The sequence below is a fragment of the Erpetoichthys calabaricus genome, chromosome 1 (assembly GCF_900747795.2).
Source record: "Erpetoichthys calabaricus chromosome 1, fErpCal1.3, whole genome shotgun sequence".
In the NCBI taxonomy this organism is placed as follows: domain Eukaryota; kingdom Metazoa; phylum Chordata; class Cladistia; order Polypteriformes; family Polypteridae; genus Erpetoichthys; species Erpetoichthys calabaricus.
Window position 1 is genome coordinate 58,513,517 of NC_041394.2, and position 19,703 is coordinate 58,533,219.

A 19,703-nucleotide genomic window follows, 5' to 3' on the forward strand; every position below is an offset into this window, starting at 1 on the left:
TATGTTTAGGTATTTCAGAGTAGTCTCATTTTTAGCAGATGTATCTGTATTATATTATATATAATTCGTTCCAAAACTCTGGTCAATTCCCCCATAGGATTGTATGTAAATACAATTAATCGGTTCCAGACCATACGAACTGTATGTAAATATATATATTTTTTAAACCATAGAATGCACAGAGTAATAGTAAACTATTGTGTGTGCGCGCGTCTCTCTTTCACAGCCTGTGTGTGTGTGTGCACTCTCTCTTGCGCTGCCTGTGTGTGTGTGTGTTCTCTCTCTCTCTCGCTGCACAGGAAATGCACAGGGAGAGAATGAACATGTACAAACTGAAAGGGGAAACTGGCTTGTTCGTATACCGAGTGTGGTCGTGAACCGAGGCAAAAGTTTGGTGAACTTTTTGGTCGTAAACCGATTTGTACATGTACCGAGACGTTCATGAACCAAGGTTCCACTGTACTCCGATTAAACTTCTGGGATATTGATCTGGTCAGTTAAGTAGCAGAGGGGGTTGTTACTCGGTTTCAGCTGCTTTGGTGTTAATGAAATGTGGCATCCTTTTGTTCCTAACACATTTCCCAGTCCATATCAGTATAGATATCCAGCAGGATTTTTTCCCTATTGAGATCTGATATGTTTTCAAAGTGTTCCTTTAATTTTTTGGAAAAAAAAAATTTTATATATATATATATATACACACACACACACACACACAGTAGAACCTCGGTGCACGAACGTTTCGGTACATGTACAAATCGGTTTACGACCAAAAAGTTCGCCAAACTTTTGCCTCCGTTCACGACCACACACTCGGTATACAAACAAGCCAGTTTCTCTTTCGGTTTGTATATGTTCAGTCTCTCCCTGTGCATTTCCTGTGCAGCGAGCAAAAGAGAGACAGCGAGACAGCGTGACACACACACACACACACACACACAAACGCACACACAGGCAGCGCGAGACAGAGACAGACGTACACACACAGGCTGGACGCATGAGGTAGGAAGGCAGTTAAAGAATGCACTGGGCTTGATTTTGTTTTTACTTCTGTATACAGCGATCGCTTCGTAGCGTGCATTGTTGCAATGTTACTTTTCTTGGTGGTTTATTAAATTACGGATTTTTTCAAATGTTCATTTTTTTCCCTGTGCTTAAAACTCAATAAAAAAAAAAAAAAAAAAGGTGTTTTTAGCCAGCGGTTGGTAGCGCTATAGCGCGAACTATTGCAGTGTTAGTTTTCTCTGTTGTTCAAGGTTTCCATCCATCCATTTTCCAACCCGCTGAATCCGAACACAGGGTCACGGGGGTCTGCTGGAGCCAATCCCAGCCAACACAGGGCACAAGGCAGGAAACCAATCCCAGGCAGGGTGCCAACATTGTTCAAGGTTTTCTCAGTGTTATTCAATGTTTTTACATTTAGTTTACTATTACGCTGTGCATTCTATGGTTTACTTAACTATATTTGTGCTTAAAAACGATTATATATATATATATATATATATATATATGTATATATATATATATATATATATATATATATATATATATACACATATACATATACATATACATATACATATACATATACATATATATACATATATATACATACACACACATACAATTGCTTCGGTTCACGACCAGAGTTTTGGTCGTGATCCGAGGTTCCACTGTATAGCATCAAGTCAATGAAAGTTTTCTTTAATTTTTTTGAGCAGTAATTATATTTATATATGTGTGTGTAAAATTCCGTTACAATAAGGTCATTGGGACCTAAAAGATATTTCGTTGTAACGAAAATTTTGTTGTAATGAGATTCTGTATTTGTTGCTATAGTGCTTTCTTTAACATTTCAATAGCTTCTTTCACGTTAATTTTAAATCTCCTCCTGCCTACAAGTTATGCTGACGAGAATTTTTCTCAGCATTTCCTTGTGATGATACACTTTCAGGGTGCAAATGATGCCCAAACCCAATGGCTGAAGTGCTGCCGTGCAATTGGGTGGGAGGAATTCAACGCGAACACCATCTAAAAGTGGAAGCATGCTGTGGGCCGCACAGTTATCTATCAGAAGCTGCATCATCCTTTTTTTTCTTCATATTGTGAGGTTTCTGAACTCTTTTGAGACCCCCACTCCCCACCCAACGGGAACGATACGCTGAATTGCGTCCTGAAGCGTGATTGCAGCATCTGTGAAAGATTGTCCATTGCTGGGGCAGGGCAATAGGAGGCTCACAGCGCTGCAGTGAAGCGCCACAGAAGCAAATCATAAAAGATCATGGTCGCGCTAAGTCCCTGTCTTGCACCCCAAAACACGAGGCTGAGTCTCAGTACTTTAGCAAAACTAGCCTTATTCAGCTGGAAACAGAAACGGCACAGTTATTTATTGTAGCGGGATCTGCCACTCTGCTATACACAGACACAGCAGTCAGGCAAGGTCGTGCAGGTCAGTGATCAAGTAATTCTGTTATCTGCATTTACAATTCATGTGCTCCTAACCTTGCATCACCCATCGAGATCTTTTGTTTATTTTGGCGGAGAGACGCAGCATATCTGTGAGCCTGCTATTGCCCCGTACAGACACGGAGATCGCACTTCGGGACGCTCTTCGGCTTGCTGTCTAGTTGTGGGAGGTCCCAAGAGAGTTTACAAACCTCACATTTTCTTGATCGAGTGCCGCATTAATAGGAATGTTTCTTGAACAAGCATCACTGAACCACATAGAAACTGCTTTTTCGACGTCTTCAAATACAGCAGTACACATACGTTTGCAACCCGAGATTTTTTCTTTCAAGAAAGTTGACAGTGTCGATGGCGAAACTCCAAATTCACTGGCAACGTCTTTTTTCTTTTTGCCGCAATCGAGGGCTGCAAAGAATTAAAGTTTTTTTTTTCTAATATGAACCGTTATCGTTTTTTCGTGTCTGCCATTTCTATAGGAGGGTGACAATGAGTTAAATTCCAATGGATGTTTTTCAAATGTTGATGAGCAATAAGCAAAAGGTATCACTGAAAACCACAGGAAACAAAAAACCAGTACGAGGAAAGAAATAAAAATTACAGTGTTTGTCTGGGGATCATTGTGCACAACTGAGCTGCGGCCACAAAACTAACTGCTCTGTGGATGATTCATTCAGGTATTTCAAGGTCTTTTGTGCACTTCATTGTAATGAAGGTACCTGCTGAATGTACTTCGTAGTAACGAGATTTCTATAGACTCGTGTCATATGTAAGGAATTTTACCTGTATATAATATATATTATTACTAGTCATTTAGCCTGTTACAATAACGGGCACTAGAACAGTAGTGCATAAACATTAGTAGGAACAGTCTATATTAAATGGCAAGGGACTTTGACCTCATTCTTTTTGTTGGTCGTATTTTTCTTTCTTTCAGCCTTTCTTTTGTTGATGTTTACTTGCTGAGCTGGCCGTTCTTCGTGGGCAGCCGCTGTGTATTGTGTGTCTTTAATTTTCTGTGACAGTAATACGGTCTTGTACGTCCGCTGGCTTGTACGTCCGTAATATACCTTTAATTTTCTCTGGCGTTAATACAGGCGTGCGTGTCGGTAATATGCCTTTAATCTCCTCTGACAGTAATACTGGCTTGTATGTGGCTGTAATATGAGTCACTGTATTGTGTACTTTTAATTTCCTCTCGCAGTAATACTGGTTTGTATTTCCGTAAAACGCTTGTAACTTTCTCTGACAGTAATAGCGCTCATCGCACCGTGCCCCGTGCATGCGCACTTCACCAGAAGACACACACGGACACCTGGACGCACACAGGGATTTTATTAAAGAGGATATTATATATATGACATATTGTAATACTCATTAGAAATTTTAAGTTCAACTAATACTACTAATACAAACTAATATTGTTCATCTTTGTTCCAAAACAAATTTTTTTTAAAGATACAGTATTTTAAAGTAAAAGCATACATTATAAAGCCCAAATACACCAGTGAACTGCATAAATCTCATCATAAATGCACATTAAAGGGAATATTATTACACTTTATATTGGTAAAATACATGGAACACTGACTGAACATGTGATAATGGATCTTATTTTTTAAATTTATATAACCAATATAAAAAAAGAGTTATTATATAGGACAACAAAATCCAAACAAACATTTTTTTTTTCTTATCAGCTGTATCTCATGCAAATCATGCATGCTTAGCTTTGCAGTGAAAGGAAGCAAATATGCGTGGGTGTTATTTTCATTTTTTTTTTAATAGTTTTCCAAAACCCAATTTGCATACAAGTATATTGTTATTTGGAAACTGTCTATTCCAGGCTCAGAACCATTCTACCTTACTGACCTTTAGATCTGTAGTTACATGCTTTAACAATAACACTTCAAAGGCCATTATCTGTGTTTAGCAGAGTTGGCAAATGTCACCTTCTCCCAACACTCACCTCACCATCAAACTACTTTACTATACTTTCTGTAATCTTTTTGGTGCCATCTTCCAAAATCCTGTGTGTTTATTCTTTGGTTTCTGTCATGGCATTTTCTCTCCCCTCCTCCTCCTCTGCAATGTACTTCCTCACTTGTTTCCCAATGTTTTAGTCAAATGACCTCGGCCAGTTTCTCCTCAACACATGACTTTACATCACTACTTTTCTGGGTAAGTATTGGGTCATGATCACAGTTTCTCTAAAAAGTGTTGGCAACTGGGAGAGTGATAAACCTTGAAGTTTCAATACCCTGCTACTGTACATTGGTTGGTTATGTACTTGAAGATTCAAAGTGATTCTTTTTGCAACTTTTAACATGTGTATGTAAATGTAATTTCTGAATATTATATAGTAATATTTCAAATCAGAAAGTGCCTTCTAAAGCTGCTTCAACAAGACATACCCATCAATTTACAAAGGCCCCTGAAGTTACCTTATACTCCATTTGCCAAGCATTCTAGCTGTCCATTTTCCTGTCTCATCTCTACTTCTGTTTTCCAAGTACATCCATTTCCTACAGCTTACTACATACGTTGCCGTTCAACCAACCATAAAAAAAAACTGTGTGCTACGGATATTTACTAAATTAATGAAAAGGAAAAATACATCTTAGAATGAAAACTTCATACAAAGCTAAATTTAATGCTGTAATTACATCATCTGAGAGACCTGCAGTTGATTATGTGGCAAAAAAATCCTAAATAATGACTTGTGTATATCTAGGATGATGCAGTACTATGCTGTGTGGCTCAGTAGATTTATAACTAAACAACAACATTCAAAACCAAAACTTCTACAATAAAAGGTAAATATACATGGAGGACAGTGTAGATTTTCACAGAGAGCTCTTGTGACTCTGACCACCCATCTCCAGATAACAACAGTGTTAAATAACTAAGTAAAGAACATTATCACACCCACTAAATTCAACTCAGGGTGGCGGTTTCTCCAAAAAAAATCAATTTAAAGAAATTAATTTACTTCTTTTTTTGACAATATCAGCTATCAATTTAACAACTGTTAAAAATTTACCGTAGTTCAAAATCCTAAGAATCTTCTTCCACTATATCAGCACTAGACCAGTTACGTCACCAGTCTGCTCATTTTTAGGGATTTATATGAAAACAACTGCATTGTTTTATAATTTTTTCAACACGTTCACATGAAAATGTACATTTAGCTATTAAAAGTAGAAAGCAGGAAACGTTTCCCAGTAAACCGGTATCATGAAAGTAGAGTAGACACATTCAGCATACTTTACTCAGTATTCACACAGAAAGACCGATGCAATGAATATGGAATGTGCGTAAAAAAGTACTTATCTGCATATGCATACAGTAGGCGTAAATCAAGTCTTGGTCTTTCTAATTTAGGAACCACAAACTCTGATCATCTCACTTAATTAAAAGTGGCTTATTGAGATTGTCGGTCATGCCTGAAATTTGTTACCAGTGTATATATTTTTTTTTTTCCTCCCGTAGAAAATTAAAGTATGTACTATGGTATTTCACCAATTAGATTTGATGCTGCCTGTATGTAAATTTGTTTTTGATTACAATTTTATAGTAGTAAACAGTTTGATGTGTAGTAGACTTAATCAAAGTTAACAGATAAAGAAATAAATATAAAAAAAAAAAGCTTGACTGATATGGATTTGAAAAAAACATTGCAAAGATATAAATGCAGCACTGAACCAAAGGAAGATCTTAACAACAATGCTGTCTTAACTAGGCCTGACAAATGTTCAAGTTCAGACAGTAATTTGAGGATGTAGCTCATTACGTTTGGGATTTTAACCAAAAATATTGTAAATTTTATGCAGTTTTTAATTTCCGTTTGTAGTACACTATGTGAACCATACACAGCAAGTCTTAAAAGAATACCCATTTCACTCTTTATTCTGCACCTCAAACAACTCAGTAAAAGAAGTGCCCAAAATAAATTGGCAACCCTGGATTAGACCAAACTTAACTCACCTTTTATAGGCAGCCAAGAACAACCAACTGCAAGACTAAACACATATGTTCAAGTATAACACTCCCTGGCAACAACATTTGGCAACGACTAAATGCGGGAGAAAAGACTTGTAACAGTTACCAACTGTGATCGAAGAATGTGGTGCATTATTGGTGAAAAATCCCAGGTGGAAAAAATATTTATATTACTAGTTTAATCAAAGAGAAGTTATCTGCATGCCAGAGACTTGAATGCACAATGGTGCAGCTGCTTCACTTGAATCTTCTGGACTGCACAAAAAGTTCATTCCTACTGTAATTACATCAAATGATTTTATTGCAACCATGCATTAGATAAGCAGGTTCACAAATGGGTGCACTGACTTTATTGCAGTTCATTTCTTAAATTGTACACGTGAATCTGTAAAACCAGTTTATTTTACATGTGTGATAGGAGACAGGAGAAAATTCACTCTTAGCCCTCTATCTATTTAGTTTCTGAACCTGCCCATTTTACTTCATTATTGTAGGCAGCTGGTAAATCTAGGCACAAAGCAAGAACACCTACTAGCACACCCAAATTCACTCGTACCAGGTCAATTAAGTATTCTAAAAGTGAATTAATCTGCACTGTTGTCTTAATTTTACCAATATTACTTTTTTTAGAGCCCACATATTTCTTGTATATAAAGTTTGTATCCTCTGTGTTTTATATAAAACTGAATACTTTATGATGAATTGTAGGATTTAACACAAATAGGAGGGAAGTCCCCTTTGCAATCACACCCAAGAAAAAAGAATGGTAGCTTGTGGTAAAATGAATGAGCAGGAAGCACATCTCTGATAAGCAATGTAGAGTAACCTAGTTTTAAATAAATATCCAGAATTCTGAAAAAAGACAAAGCACAGTTAAACCTAAAGCTTAGATTGTACAGAGTAATTTGCTCCAACCGAAACATTGCCCTACAGAGGAAGATAATCTTTGTGCCAGGTCAACTTATGGACAATAACAAAAAGGTGAAAAAGGCACCTTTATTAAGAAAATGCCCACTTGAGGGATAGATAAAAAGGCAACTGCAGAGTATATTTGTATTTCATTATTCTACAAGATATTGCATACAATATTAAAACATTGCATAATATGGAATGCACTTTAAAAATATATTTGAAAAAGTTATATATTATTACATGAAATATCACTGTTCAGAATTGTAGCTTTTCAAAATGTAATAAAAGGAGTCAAAATATATTTCATGATAATTGAAATATGTTCATTGATCTGTTTTTCAGGTAATGTCTTCAATTACACAGTATATGCATGCAGTGTTCGAATGCTGTCCCCTCCTGTCTACCCAATGTTCACTAAACAAAGGTTTAGAACTAAGCGGTTTTATATAAACAGAATGGATTCAAAAGTCTTTTACACATCGGTGACACAGTTGGACTACTAAATGCACGATTAAAAAATGATGGGGCATTACCACTTCATACTTTTCCTACTTTTTTTTCCTTTTGTTCATGCCAATGACCCTCTCAATTTTGCCCTTGTTCCTGCTCCGTGTTAACAAGTTTTGTTCTTAGCATAAGTCTGTGTTAATATAAAGTAACACACTGGTACACAATCAATGCTGTAATTCAACCATTTCAATGTGGTCAAAAGTAACAATAATGGATTGAATACTTTCATTTTTGAATTTATCAAAATATTCAAATATTTATTGTTAAAGCCATAAGAGGAACAACATGCAGTAAAAAGCAAACTGAATTAAAATAAAATACAAAACACACGTGCTGAGATTTATGAATCCAGAATAGAAAAATAAAAAAAAACACAATAACTAAAAAAAAAGAAAAAAAAAAAAAGAAAAAATGTTTTCATGCACTGAACTAGAATTCAGAACTAAAACAATGATTATGTATAAATCATTGTATATTATTTTGTCATAAAATAAATTAAAACTTAAATTACTAAGACTGAGAATGTGTTTAAAGAAAACCTCAAATAAATGCAAGTAACAGTGGGAAAAATATTAATATTAGCATATTAATGAACAGAAAACCTGGGTGTTTTAGAAATGAAATTTCAGTTATCCTATTTAATATGCAGAAGATTAAAACAATTTTGAGTAGAACAGCAGTACTAGTATTGTTATGTGTACAGTGAAATTCTTACTAGAAAATCCAACCAACAATCAACACAACAGACCATAAAAACAAGCAAACCTTGCCAATCTGATCTACTATAGAACTCATTTACTATTTTGAGTTGCTACGACGTGGTAAGAATTATCGTGCGTATAACAACATAAACAAATAGTGTTATCAAATTCAACACAAGTAAATTACTTTTACACTGCACAGGAACAAAATAAGAGACCTTGTGTTCTCTGGCTATTTACAGTATAGTTTTATATAATGTGCAATTCAATATTTTAAATAGCTGCCTCAGAAGAGGGGATACACAAGATTACCCCACTAAAATAAGTGTTAAAAGCTGAAGGACATATACAAAAATTAAAATGGTTGTGAGTCTAAGAACACTTTTACTCATTTATTCTCTAATACAATACAGTGTTACTCAGGCTACTGTAGATTTGTGTAGCTGATGACATGACAGCACTTTGATCATTATAAAGCATCTAATTTAAACTGAAAATGTATAGTTAATGATGGAATCACAGATAAAGATAATAGTTAGGATAGGGAATTGCAAAGTAATCCACAATATATTATTCTTTGGTCAAGACACAATAATATTGTGATTTTGATTTTACAATACATTAAGGACAATTTATTTATGTCTGCACATCTCTGGAATGTTCAAGGAAAACAACTGTATTTGATAACGGTCAAGAGAATATACTACAAACCTCACACAGTGACTAGTCAAGTTCTCATGTAGTTGTTATGCAAGTAGTATGCCACCATGTTACAAAAATTTTAAAAACATCAAATGTAAACCTAAATATAACAGATTGTGCATGTGGTTCTTTTAACTGCTGAATCAATTTTAAATTCATTTTCTTAAATTAACACCTTTGTATTGACCTTTACATTTTACTGGGAAGTGTTTGCCACCTGATGGGCCCAACTCCCACCCCACCATCAGGGAGAGAAATGGCCATGAACTCGCCAAATGAGTGCCAGAGCCGGGACGAGGGGCAAATTTCATAGAGGGGCAGATTTGCCTCCAAATAACCAGACTCCTGTCATTCTCTGCCTCAGCATCAGGGAAAAAAAAAAAAAACAACTTTGAAGATTCAAGAAAGTCATCAGTTCCCTTGTTGTTCCCAGTTGTTTAGTGTTTGCAGACAAACAAAGACACTGACATCCATTTGTATTTCTAAACAACTCATTATTATATTTAGCAACATCACAGAAGTGGCAATAGATTTCAGATTTAACAAATGTACGGTTTACTAAAGAATAACGTTAATATATAAATGTTATGGACTTCTTTTCTCTAATTAAATCCATTATTTCTGTACTTACTTTTCTAATGGAGTCGTTCATGGAGCCTAAGCATATCCTGGCAGAATTAGCAGCAAAGTAAAAAATAAAGCCCAGAGTAACTACAGGGCACATTGATGCACAGAATTACACTTGAACTAGGCCAGCTGGCCTAAAAAGAGGTCTTTAGGACTAAGGGGGAAACTTGATTCACTGTAGGAAATTCAATTGGGCATAAGAACATCAAGGTCTCAACACAGAAGACATCCCTAACCTGTAATCGAACTAAGGTCCAAGTCTTATGTAAAATTATACTGTATACAGTCATGGAAAAAATTACACACACCCTCTCTCATTTCTATGGCGTTACATATCAGGCCATAAATAAGAATAATCTAGTCCCAATCATGTATTAAGATTAGACAAATTTAACAGATAACAAAAGGCACAACAGTTTTCAGTATTTGACATTTTATTCAACAAAACATAAATCAACATTCAGAAGACAAGTCTGAAGAAGAAAATCTCTCCTAAATTTATCTATAGCTATTTAGAAGGTAATTAGAGCCATATGTTGTTAACCAAGCAGACTTGATTAGTTAATGATTAGAAAGTGTTACCACCTTGACATAAAAGCAGAAGCTCTGGCAATTCAGTCTAGAGCACTTACCTCGTATGTTTGTGATCACATGAGGCAAAAGACAAAAATCTCAGAGAAGCAAAACTGCTGCTGCCCAATGGTCTGGATAGGGTTATAAAGCCATTTCAAAACAATTTCAAGTTAATGTGATAATTGGTGTACATTTAGCTGATGGTTTAATTATATATCTGTGTTTTATAATGACTGCATATTTGTTTTTCTTGTTACTTATTTCTGTTCTTAATCTTTTTTTGTTTTTTCTTTTTTTTTTGTTTTGTAACCTTCTCTTTGATATCTTGTACAGCACTTTGGGTTGCATTCTTTGTAAGAAAATGTGCTAAAGAATGAAATACTGCTGTTGTTGTTGTTACAGATAGAGCAGAGAGAGGTTAAGTAACTTGCACAGGGCCAAAAGGTGAGACAGTGGTAGGAAAGGGCAAGTCACTTGGATGCTACATCATACTGTTTGCCATCAATCTACAGAGAATGATTAATTACAAATGGAGAACATTTACCAGAATTAGTTCAAGAAATGAAAGAAGAACAAAGAAAAAATTTACAGTTCATGATCGGAGTACAGAAAAAATACTGAACAGCTACAGCATTCACAGCAGAGTATGTAAAAGTAAGCCCCTTCTCAAACAGAATGCTGTAACACAGCTTAGGCTTGAACAAACAAACCATAAGACTTTTAGAACAAATTGTCAGTACAGACAAGACAACAGTGTAGTTATCTGATTGTTATGCATAACTCCACATTTGGTGCGTCTACATCTACAAGCACTTCATCCTAACCATCAAGCACATGGTGGAAGAGTTTTGGAGTTATTTTGCAACTGTAAGATCTGGTCATCTCACAATCATTCTGTAAACAATAAACTTGTGGTTATAACACAGGATTCTAGTGGAAAATGTGAGGTCATTTGTGTGACTGCTAAACTGGATGATACATCAGAACAATGCTAACACAATTTACAATTGAATGGCTGAACATGATAAATATCAAAGTGTGACCTACACCTTATTTGACATGCTATGGCAGAAGCGTAAAGAACTGTGCTCTATAATGAATACTCTTAAAAATAAACATTTAAAAATGGGGAAGTGTAATAAGAAATAGTGGGCTACTGTATCATGGGGTATACAAAGTTTTTCAAACATGAATTATCCAAGTTTGCTTTTCTTTGATGAATAAAAAAAAATACTGTAAAAACTGCTATGTCTTGTTTGTCATCTGAGATTTAAATTTGGGACATGAAGAGGACTAAACAATTGGTAGTTTGCCCAGGCACAGTATATGCAGTATTTAAAAGTAAAAAAATATAAAGATACTGTTCTTACATTTTTGTAAGACTGCACATATCAGCACATTAAATGTTTTATTATTAATGCTTTAAGCATAAATAAAATTTTCCTAAAGAATACTTGGAACTTAACATCAATAAAAAATATATTAAAGATATTGTATTTCTTTTAGTGTAACCCATATGTTATGCTACACTAGATCAATTAAAAAAAAAACTATACAAAAAGTGTCACACAAAATATACAAATGTATACTAAAATTCCAGGCTATGAGAACAGTCTGGATTCTTTTCAAACATGTGTTATTTTAGTAATCTACAATTAGATGTTTTTCTTCTTCTTTATATAATTTGCTACAGCAAATAATCACACAAATAAAATGCTCAAGTGTTAACATAGGAAAGCTGGTTGTCAATATTTAAAAGGAATAAGCAAGCATTTAGACAATTCTGGTCATTACATCAAAGAAAAGTATACTTTACTAAACCCTGAACACAGAAGATCAATTTGTCTTTGAAATTATGGTCTTGTCACCCTCTAGAAGGATATAGAAACTTAACCTTTTTTGACCATGGGTAAAGTCAGTTTTCGTGGAACATATTTTCATCGATCAAAAATGTGTACGTGAATTGAACAGAATTTGCTTAGGTGAAAAGTGCACCAGACCAAGGAACAAAATATACTCTTTTAAACACACGATAGAAGCTAACCTAACAATTCTGCTACTCAGTTCAGTCTATAAGAAGACAAGCACAGATACTTGAGCTAATGTGCTCCTTCACTCAGGAAAATTAATTTCAATAACCAAACATAAATTGAGTAACTTCATCAAAACTGATACATCTTTTCAACATTTTTGTACATTAAGATACAGACTCTAAGTAGAAGTCTCACTCCCTACATTTCATTCTCTGCTAAATATAAACAGCTAAACATCACAAAACCCAGGTAAAGAAAAAAAAGTGGAGGCAGGTAAAGTCTATCTATATGTCCTAATATAGTTAAAAGAACTGTAAACTTTGAAAGATCAGAACCACACTTACATCGCCATCTCTTCAGACCCTCTTAACACGCTTGAAGTCTGAAGGCCATTACAGAGGCTTAGCTCACCACTTGAATGTCACTTTTACTTCCAAACCACATCTGTCCCAATTTATATTTGGAAACAAAGGCATATGTAAGCAACTTGGCCTGCGGATTTGTCTTTGTCAACAGGAACTGAATCCAAGACATTCTGATTAGAAGCAAAATACGCAAATAGGCCTCCAAATTACAGAAGGCATTCTTGTGGAAATTTTATAATTTAGGCAAATTCCCACTATATTTTTGTAGTGGTTTTTGTGGTGCTTTCTGATATTTTAATGCATTTTGTTTGCCTACATCAACCCCATTATAACAATGATCATACATTACATGCAACCATGTAATGAGTCACTTATTAAAGTTGAAAAATTAAGTTTTACTCTATTTGATTCAGTCAGGAAGTAAACTATTAGATCCTGTTTCCAGTCTTGACCAAGCTGTGGTTAAACTTAATGATGATAACTCTAAACTGAATGCATCCTTTTATGATCATGATGATTATATCAATGTTATAGCACAGAATGTTTCCATCACTTGCAAATCCTAAGAATCTGACAGGGAATCCTTTTACAATGATAATTCTTGTTTGGTACAAAGCAGACATTTATGATGTATTTTGTTAAAAAATACAAAGAACAGTTATACTGTACTTGGAACACATTAATATTTTCAAAAGACTTTTTTTTATTTAATACGCAGCAACACAGTGGCACAGTTAGTAGTGTGGACACCTCATAGATGTGATGTTCAGAGTTTGAATCCTGTGGCTGATCCTGTTTGGAGTTTACATATACTCTCTGGGTCTGAGAGAATTATCCTCTTATATTTCGAAAGATTTACTTACTATGTTTATAGGTGATTCCATATTATTCCTGCGTGACTGCAATTGTGGCTGTGTGTGCAAAATACTTTAGCACCTAGTGTTATGCCCTTTACAAAAGTGAGCTGGATTAAGCATGTTTGAGTATGGTGGGTTGTTTTTAAATACATTTTTAGATAATCAATTGATCTACAAATTCCTAGATAAAATAATTTTCTGGTCTTCATTTAAGAATCATATTAAATAACAGACTAGTATTTCATTACTCAACATAGTACTCATTTTTGTTTACAGTTCAATTTGCCTTCTTTACACATTTTCAAAATAAGTATGTATTATATGCATATCCATTCATTGTATGAGCCCAGTTTTTTCATTAAAGTATCAAGCTAATTCTGGTATCACTAAACAAGAAAGTCCCAGGCTGGGTGCCTCTCCATTGCAGAACAAACTTCTCTTACACCTTACTTGTCCAGTTTTAGTAATGAAGGTGGGTAAGTGGAATGGCAGATTAAACTGATGCAGAAAAGGCACAAGGTTCATACTCTAAAGAGAATGACTGGGCCATTATCTGATACCAGCTCTCTCGAGGTCACTCAAATAGAACTGTTATATTGATTTGAAACATTTGCCTTATTTACATTTACTAATTTGGCGGACGCCTTTATCCAAGGTGACTTACAACATTTATGATACAATTGGTTACATTTCTTTTGTTTTTCCAGTTGGAGCACAGGCAAGTCAAGTGACTTGCTCATGGTCACACAGTGCCAGTAGTGGGGTTTGAACCCACACCCCCAGAGTTTGAAGTCCAAAGCCTTAACCATTACACGACACTGCCGATTTAGACATTAAGGCCGAAAAATTAATTATATAAAAATAACATTGTGCACCATTGTGGCAATGCTCTCAATACCACTGCAATCTAAAGGTTATAAAGGCTTCCTGATTTCGTGTAAAATCTTAAGCTATCTTATATCAAAGGACTTATTGTGTAACCCAAATTTGATACGATTATAAAAATCAAAATAAAAAGGATTTCTCAACCTGCATGTAATAACATATGTAATTAAGGCAAGTTTAGCTGCAGTATCTATATTTAGATTCGGGAGTTAGAGCTCTGTTACAAACTGAACATCTTGTCTAATCTAGACTTGATCAGTTCTAATAACCACTGATAACACCAGCCAGTTACAAAACAGTGTCTTTTTAACTGTAGTTCCTCAAAACTTCTTACTCTGAATATACTGCACATATGTCAGACATAGTTAAAATATAAACCTATGTACAATCAGAAATATTTTTCGTAAAGGTTAATGTCAACAAACAAGCTGAGGACACTGAATGAAAAGCTCCAAACTAGGATCATCAACTTCTCTTTTTTGCCACAGCACATATGATGTAGCAATGCTGCAAGGTAAAAATTTCAGCAACCAAAATTTTCTTTTTATTCTTGTTGCAGCCATATATTTCACAACAATTAAGTAACCAACTGAAATGTTGCAGATTTTGAAACAGTGAGGAAGTTTTTCCTTAACTTCTCTATGCATAATGTAAATCAAACTAATAACTGCTTTGCTACAAGCAAAATAAAACTTATAGAATAAGAAAAAGGTGCTGTTTGCTAGTGTTAAACTGAGAGTGTTCTCAAAAACAATCAATTAAAATACAAACATTAGTAATAGTCTGTAGAACCTGTACATGAAAGTCTGTGCAGCACAGATTAGCTGATTTGAGCTTAAATCATAATCTTATTGTCTTGTGATTATTTTTGACATATTTCCACAAAGGAAATCTTTAAAAGTGCTATGCTAGTTACTATTCCCTTTCATAGATATGAATTTGTTTTTACACCAGAAGTTTTGTATCTTTATTATTGAGATAGCATCTTCAAAAATCCAAACAAATTGAACATCATGTGGAGCAAGGCCAATCTGCACTGCCTTTAATTAGGAGCATCATTCCAAATAAAGATACACCATAACTTAAAGTACATATCTGCAAATTCTGTGTGGAAACAAGTTACACAGTGTATTCAACCCAGCTTCAAACATGGAATGAGACAGAATGTGATCCAGCATCATTTGGATAAACATCCTAGCCATTAGCCAATACATCAGACTGACTTGAGAAAGGATTTCAACCAGGACATGGCCAGGAATTAAGTTCAGCTATGGATGAAAAAGTACTATGATCAATTAATTGGAACTGTCAAAAACTATATTTCAGATGGGGTTCAACTTGAAATCCCCTCACCCGGGGTGGTATTCCCATCATTTCAACATAATACGTTGATCTGAATTGGGATAACAATAATATTGTTGAAAAATGTTTGGCTGGGTCATGGGCAGAGTTTAAGGGGTAGACAGGAGGCTGACTCCCCAACGAATGCACAATATTACCAATATTAAGTCTCAAATAATGGGTAATTTTCCTTCTTTTTTTTAAGCCACAGTTATTGTAAATATGTTAATAAGCAAAGAATTAGCCACCCAGAGACACAGTTGTGGTGCTGCAGCTTCACAGTTAGGAGTCCAGGGGTCTCGCCCCAGATGTTCCCTGTGTGGAGTTTGCATGTTGTTCCCCATTGATTTGCTCCCATTTCCTCACACAGTCCAAAGACATGCAGATTAGGTAAATTGCCAATTCTAAATCATCCACTGGATGTGTACGTTTGTGTGTGCGTTCACCCTGCGATGGGCTGGCAACCTGTCCAGGGGTTTATCCTGCCTGCATTATTGCTTGCTGCGTTATGCTCCAGATATCCTGGACCTGGATAAGTGGATGGATGGAACAATGAAACTATAATCTGTCCTGCCTAAAAGCAACTCTCTCTTGCACGTCACCTATTCTTGAAACAGACTGAAAAATATTCTGTACAATTTAATTCACAAATTTGTTTATTGTTTCAGATTTAGCTTGAGAGAGGTGTTTTCAACTTTTATATTTTGTCTATAGTGTTTTTTTTCTCTTTTACACATTCGATTGCCAGATCTTCAAGTAGTCAGCACAAGTGATTGAAATGGCCTGTACAAACAGCAGCATGGCAGTCTGAGCAAACCTCCATCACACGTCATACTAAAAAAGAAAAATGTGTCATATGTCTCTTTGATAAAGCAAACAAATAAATAACAGGATGTTCTCCGACTTTTAAAATCAGTCCCTGGACGCACCCAAATGATACACTATGCTTGTTTTGCCAAAATTTCAATATGTAAACAAACTTAAAACTACATGTTCTGCCATTTAAATATCATTAACGGTATATGTGTACCTTTTCATAATTTCAAAGCTTTAAATGTGTTAATGTACAAGTAGGCAAGACTACATATTGTAAATTTCGATTACGATTAATTTACCATACATCCCATATTTAACATGGGATGAAATATAAATATTCAGCAGTACAGTTATGGCCCTAAAAATTAAATGTGTTAATGTACAAGTAGGCAAGACTACATATTGTAAATTTCGATTACGATTAATTTACCATACATCCCATATTTAACATGGGATGAAATATAAATATTCAGCAGTACAGTTATGGCCCTAAAAATTTAAATGAGCTTTTATTTTTTTCTCTGAACCGCCAAAACGGACTGGGGGGTATTGAATGCAGATTTTCGATTCAATGACAAATCAAAAAACATGCTATGCTACTCGACATGTTACGTGGAGTCTTAATTGGCCAAATGTTTGTGATGGCCAGTGGTGAATATCCAGTCCACAGACAGATGCAGCCCTGGGTTCTGCTGATCCAACCCCCAGCTAGTGAGAATAAATGGCTTTATACAATGGAGAAATGCCCAATGGGAAGACCTCCCTCAATCATACTCTTCTGTATTTCATACACAGTAACTTTTCCAGCTCCTCTGCAATTGATCCTATAGACTTGTTTAAAAATTTGAACGCTGCCAATAATATCCTTATCAAGTCCCGCTACAGCTCATCAGTGTGGAAGTAGTCACTAAGATCAATGGCTGAAGATTGCAAGAAACCTTTAAGAAACGAACCTGACCAGAAAAACTGGGGGGGGCTTTGGGCGATTAGAAAACTGTGACCACGACTACTAGGCTGCACCTCCCTTGACGGTCAAAGAACTTCTAACCCCACACTTTTCCTACAAATAAAGGCCACGCACTCCCCCACAAACATGTCAAAGCACAATTCTGCTCCCAAATGCAACAGCGATATGAAAACAAGATAGGATTCCTGCTATACGTGCTCCGCCCTCAGCAAAAGAACTTGACAGAATCAAATGGCAGTAACGCAGCTCCGCGCTTAAAAAGGCGAAAGTTTCGTGGACTTCCGTGGATTATATCTCACGCTTTAGTTACCGTTGGATAAAGGCAGGAGACGACTGTCATAGGGACTTTCGGCGAGGTGCCCTTCTTGTGAACACTAATGACAGCATACGGATAACAACACGTTTACAGTGTACAGGTTAAATGTCTGAACTCATTGCTTCCACCGGGTGTCACATCTTAAGTAGGATAATACCAACGCGGTACCCCTAAACACTGCAATTGATAATAGCGACTAATATAAATAAAACTGACGATCCAGTTTTTTCCCGCAAGCTGTCAACTGTACTGTTACAACAAAGTGTTTTAGTGTTAAAGTCACATATTGGGAGACCCAGTTTTCTGTTATAACCTTTGCACAAACACCAGCCGACAGCAACAGGAAGGTTTGCAACCGCTTTGCAAAACGCATTGACTAACAAGTAACGTAATACCATTTAAAAACGAGTCACGCCTCGGCCAAAAAGTAAACTCCTTTCGGTTACCTTTTATGTGCAGTTCTGGTTACAGCTCAACAGCAAGCATCAGACTCCCCGCTGAGTCAGGTGTCCTGCAACCTAGAAACCGAACTCCTCCGAAAGCAGCTGGCAATGTCCAACTCTGCCGGCAGAAACTCTTCCTGCGAAGCGACGACTAGTACAACAGAGCGGCGAGAGCTTGACTGGGAGTGAGGGGTGGGACGCGAGGCAGGAATGTACGGTCCGCCCCCGCCCTAGCAGCTGCACTGCATCTTGTCCACTTGATATTAATTGCGCTGTCCTGTTCTTTTCTATGTGTATACCCTCTCTCCATTTTTCTGTACTTTTTCCAAAAGAAGGAAGCACTTAATGCTTGGTGTTAAGAATGCATTTCTGGCTAACCCCAAACCTCAAACACAATAATATATAGTGCATCGCTGGGTGATCATTTCAGTTCTAACCTAGCGCCTTGTCTTTGGGGTTTCTTTGTACCTAATCTTTTTTACCGTAATCAGCCAATGACTTCATTCAAATTATTTTTTTCCTTTTATAGTCAGAAAACGTAATTTTTATCAAATTGTTTTAAACTTCTGTGATGAACTGATGGTCATTTACATCTGTTTGCTGCCTTGCGCCTGGGATAGGCACAGGCATGAACTGGATCACATGACGTTTAAGAATATTATACTGTGTTATGGAATTTTGAAATTTATTTATCATTCAGCAGCAAAGGGTTCAAGATCTGAAAAGTGTGCCAAGATATTGCAAAGTCCAAAAATGACCTTGATTAAACTTCCAATTTCTAAGGAAAAACTGCAAAATATGAGTTTGAATTAAGTTATAAATAGTGCTGTTTACTCTCCGGGACAAATCCATGCGAGATCAACTCAGAATCTCAAATCAATGCAACACACACGCGTTTGAGAAGCAGAGGGACACTGAACATCCAAGTAGAGAACGCACTTGTACACGAGAAAACATGTTATGTTAAATACTTTCCACGAACACGTGCATAACTATGAGTTATCAGTTATCATCCTCCTTTTGGATACTTATCGTTAATCTGAACCTGTAAATTTTCTGAAAAAAAAATTATAGATATAAGAGTATTTATACAAGTTTTCATATCATACGAACGAAAAAAACATATATTTCAAAATCTCAATTAAAACAGGAGCAAACTGTATGGCACTTTTAATTCACATAAGAATGAC

The 19,703-nt window shown here is 35.8% G+C and overlaps 1 protein-coding gene across 1 annotated transcript in view; it reads right to left on the minus strand.

Annotated features, from left to right (window-relative positions):
• Positions 1-18,708, minus strand: part of LOC114650597 (regulator of G-protein signaling 1-like) — a 147,915-nt gene extending 129,207 nt beyond the window's left edge. The window contains exon 1 of the mRNA XM_028800339.2: positions 18,517-18,708. The gene's annotated coding sequence lies outside the window, so the exon portion shown is untranslated. The remainder of the gene's footprint in view (positions 1-18,516) is intronic.
• Between the last annotated feature and the right edge of the window lie 995 nt (positions 18,709-19,703).